Consider the following 4,894-nt stretch of genomic DNA (forward strand, 5'->3'; position numbering starts at 1 on the left):
TCCAAGACCACCGCCCGACGCTGGCCCTTGCCGGCCGCCGCCGCCGCCGTCCAGGGGCAATGAGAGGCCCTCGACTGGCTGGAGGTGCACCAGTCTCGGCCGGCCATGTCGACAAAGCAACACCACCAGCACATCGGCAGAGGATGAAGACGGCTGGATCTCCTTCACGGCGTCCGCGTCGAGCTTGCTGGCCACGGTAAGCCCTCGGCCCGCTCTCCTCTCCGCCACCAGTACTTTGATTTCGTCCTGCTCAAGCCCGCTACCATGCAGAAAATGAAGAGGAGGTCAAGGCCGACCTCCCCCAACTCCTGTCCCGGCACATCCAAGGACAGGACGCGCGCCGGAGCTGCTGCAGCTGGGCGTCTGGACAGCGACGAGGGCGCGCAAGGTGACGCCGTCCTGGACATGGCCGACCTGGAGGAGGAGCTGTCCCAGATCGATCCATACACCAAGATGCCCGCCCACACACCTAAAGGTCATCATCTTCGAGTTCCTCGGTAAGTTACTCCTTTTCCTCCTATGCTAGTTCTTCCAAAAAAATGTGCTCTGCTCCAAGATCGTTTTGCTGCACTGCTAATTCCATTTCCAAATTTTTGTTCTGATGTGTACTGCTCATTACATGGTGTGTAGAGGTCTGAAGAGGAGCTGGCTTGCTGGAAGGAGGATGTGCCCCAGTTCGATCTGAATTCAGAAACAATTCATCACCAACCAGCCCTAGGCAGAGGCAAACCATTCGCCCCCTTGTGTCGTCAGTTTCGGCTCCGTCCGTGCCGTTGTAGTGGATGCCGGCCAATGGCACCTTTGGAGAAGGCTCTGGTTCGAAATCTGCCTTGTGCCACTTGATTTGTCCCTGCTTTGCTCTGTTATGATGTGTAGCTAGATAGATCTGTATTTGTGCTATGTGACGATGAGCTAATTGAAATTTACCATACTTGGCCAGTCTTGTCTCGCTGGAATGATGATTACTGTTTGGTAGTTGCTAAGCAAACCAAAGTTTGTTTAGTGCAAAAATGGCTTCTATTTTCTGCAGTCTGCACTTGCCATTGGCCGAGAATGTCAATGTCATGTACCAGTAGCAGTTCAGTCCATCTATGCACATATCGGTCTTGCTTTCTCCTGCACACTCATATGCCTTGTGCAAAAAATGTGAACCACTCGATATGTCTTTAGAAAACTGATTGAGTGTTAGCTGAAGAATTCTGCACAGCTTTCATACTTTTCAGGTTTAGACTGTAATCAAGGGGAGTCTTACTGTGAAGTTGGTAACCTCACAAGATTAGAGGGTCTTTAAAAAATCTGTTGTGCCATAAATAGTTTGAGGCTATACTTCACTTGACACATGCAAACTGGAACATTAGAATTCAGCTTCATCTTTTAGCAAGAGTGCAGTACTAAATTTGACTTTCTAGTCCATAGTTTGAATGTCAAGTGTTGTCCCCTCGTGTCGGCTCCCTCAGTGGCGTTGTAGTGTCTGCGGGCTAGTAGTACCTTCGGAGAATGCTTTTGGTTCTAAATCAGCAGCTTTGTGTATGATTTATGGTATGGCTTTATCACTTGATTTGTCCCTGTTTTGCACTGTTCTGTTGTAGGCTATGTATGGTGTGTAGCTAGATAGGTATGTATCTGTGCTACGTGATGATGAGCTATTTTAAATTTACCACACTTGGTCAGTCTTGTCTTGATGGAATGATGATTATTATTTGGTAGTTGCTAAGCAAACCAAGGTTTGTTTAGTGCAAAAATGGCTTTTGCTTTTCTGCAGTCCGCACTTGCTATTGGCCCAGAATGCCAATGACATGCAACGGTAGCTTCAGTCCATCTATGCATACATTGGTCTTGCTTTCTCCTGGACACTCATGGTCACCAATGTTAGACCTGCCCTTGTGCACCTGATATGTCTGTACCTACTATGTGCAGATGCAACACTATAGCTTGCTCCAAAAAAAAACATTATAACTCGTTGAATTTCGTCACTTCATCATCTATTTTGGGACAAATATTAAAAATCTCACATGCATTTGTTTGAAATGCAATGCATTGTCTTACTTGCCTTTCACCCAAAAAGTTTACCTTTTCGGAAACACTTTAAGGTGGCTATCATTTAAAGAATATAATATGTCTAACATTCAGTTATGGTTTTATAACTTAAATGCTATTTCTTAGTTCTGACACTATTGGAACATATGTAGTGTTGATGTGTTGTTGAAAATTTCGAATTAATTGCTTACATGCGACTGATTTCTGACTCGATTTGGCAGGAAAGCTTTGCACCATATGTCTGATGAGTTCTGCAGCGGCGCATGTGGCATCTTTGCTATTTACTTTGGCTTGAGAAGCAAAATTGGCGTCAGTTTTGTTTCATGAATTGTGGTCTGGATGTGCAAGTAAAGCAGGTCATGGTAACACTTTTCAGTTGTTGAAGAGGACATCCAGGTTAGCAGAGAAGCTGGCAGACCTGTAGCAGCAGAAGCCTGGTGCACCATTTTCACCTGTTGGAAGCTGGAAGAAGACTCATTTGTTGTAATGGTCAAACATCAGTGTCTGACCCAGAACTGAAACTTATTCGATTCAGTGCGTGTGTTTCTTATGCTAGCTGAGTTTGAGTCTTAAAATGCTTAGACATGCTAGCATGTGCAAATTTGTTTGTGTGGCTGTCCCAGAAACAAGGTTGCTCATGCCAATTTGATGATTTTGCTGATTAGTTGGATTGACTATGTCTTGTATTTTCATAGCGGAGAAAACTCTCAGATTTTGGAAGAGAAACATGAATTGGCATAGTGACCTACTGATCTAAGCTTGCTTTATTTTTTGATCATCTTTTGATATACGTGGTCATGCCAAGTTTTTTACATGTTGAATGAAAATTGTAAACGCCTCTGATATCATTAATGCTATGGTGAAAATCCCTGTTTTTCTAGCTATCCAGATTTCCACGTGGGCTAGCCTTTGGTTCAGAGAATAACTCGTGATGTTTTGCTACAAGCATGGGTAGCGGTAATCCCTTTTTATTAGCTATCTAGTTTGGAACATGAGCCAACGTTTGGTTCAGATTTCAGAGCAGTGATTTTTTTTACGACAATAATGGATCATCTCGTTCGAGGCGTGTACATGGGTAGTATTCACCTATTCGAACTGCTCTGCAAGTTCGTTTTTGGTGGAGCTGGAGACCGGAATCGACGAAGGAAATACCAGGTCATCACCACCGGCAGCCTCCCCCGCCAGCGGCGGCGTGCCTCCACCGCAGGCTAGACGCAGATGAACGCTTCTGTACTTTGCGAGACATGAGATGGATGAGAGAGCCGATGTTTCAGAAAAAAGGCTAACAAGGAGAAAGTCCAGGAAAAAACGCGGGGAAAAAGAAATCTCATCACACTTGTGAGAGACATGTAGAGGGAGGAGACTTTCATCTCTCCGAAAACGTAATGGCACCACTAGACTTGCCCGAGAGAGAGGAGAGACTCACCCCCACACCCACACCCACGCCAAAGACATATCTAGTGCTATCGCTGCCCCGTCCGCCCTTGTGTTCCGACCTGCTTGAGAGAGAGGAGACTTGCATGAGGGAGAGAGTCCCCTCCACCCCACCCCACGCCACGCCAAAGTCCAAAGTCACAAGTCACACACGAAACTCGCACGCGGCTTTAGTGACAACACCCTCATATATATAGGGCAAGTGAGAGGGTGGGGAGGAAACTCAGATCTCACTTCAGAGTAGTGCCATGGGGTAATTATTTTGGGCTGTTGGATCGGGGAAGAATGGACAATCCAGATCATGTGGCGTTGGGCAATCCGTGGGTGGTGGACTGCTGTGGTTTGATTGGCTCCTCTAGAATCAACAATTGTTTATGTGGTGGACTGCTCAGGTGGTGGAAACGCGATGGGTTATTGTTGACTAGAAATCTTGTCCAGGTGATGCACGTATTCTCTTGGAAACTATTACATTTTAAAAATAAACTGTCATCATTGACTTTTTTTTCCTTCTTCCGTACAGAAGCAAATCAGTGAAGCACCTGGGGACAAGACTATTTATCAGATGAATGCCTTTGAGGTGATTGGAATGGCATCTTCCCTTGACCTTTCAAGTTTATTTGAGGAAGAGGTATGTAGAACACTCGAGGGCACACTCAGTCACCCAAATTGGAAAATCCACCTGCGAGGGTACCCCTGTTGGTTCTTTCTAGGAAGAACATCCAAAAATATGCGAGCCGATATTTGCTGCGAACAAACAACACTCGCAAGTCGTCGTCCTCCCCAGCGTTGTCGACGTGGTAATTCCGGCGGCAACGCGTCTCGTCGAACACCTTGACGCTCATGTCCCTGTCGCCAAAGTGGGAGAACACGAGCACGAAGCCGGCTTGGAGGCTGTGGTGGCGCGCAAACTTCTCCCAGCCGATGTGGAGGTACATCTTGCCGCGCGCGTCGTAGATGACGTCCACGATCCGCCGGTAGTAGCCGCACGAATCCGATGGAGCCTTCAAGAAGAAACATCTTTTCTGATGTTGAAGGTGCTTGGTGTAATGTTGTACTGTGGATAAAAGCTGACATGAAACTTAAAACAACATATTTTTAATTATATATTATGAAAGTGAGTACGAAACCTAAGATTTATATGTGCTAAAACTATATTAGTGGATTCTAAAATTGTAGGCATATTTTAACATATTATAATGCATGGGCATTTTTTACTTATTGATCATATATTACATTTTAATGTTAACAATCGATTGGTCTTACATATTATTTATTTATTTAGAAAACTTATGGTGGTAGGAACGCAATGGGATCCGGGCAAATTGGTTCCACAGCACTGGGTTCCGGGTTACTCGGAGAACTACCAGTGCAGTGAGGAGAACCGTGAGGCATGCTTCCGGCTGCACCCATGCGAGCTAGTTTA

At 45.6% G+C, this 4,894-nt stretch overlaps 1 long non-coding RNA gene across 1 annotated transcript; it reads left to right on the forward strand.

Annotated features, from left to right (window-relative positions):
* Positions 1 to 407: 407 nt before the first annotated feature.
* LOC124646417 lies at positions 408 to 2,765 on the forward strand. The gene is made up of 3 exons (XR_006986330.1): positions 408 to 497; positions 631 to 816; positions 2,259 to 2,765. It is a non-coding gene; the product is annotated as an uncharacterized LOC124646417 (long non-coding RNA).
* The last annotated feature ends 2,129 nt before the right edge of the window (positions 2,766 to 4,894 follow it).

The sequence above is a fragment of the Lolium rigidum genome, chromosome 4, assembly GCF_022539505.1.
Source record: "Lolium rigidum isolate FL_2022 chromosome 4, APGP_CSIRO_Lrig_0.1, whole genome shotgun sequence".
NCBI lineage: Eukaryota > Viridiplantae > Streptophyta > Magnoliopsida > Poales > Poaceae > Lolium > Lolium rigidum.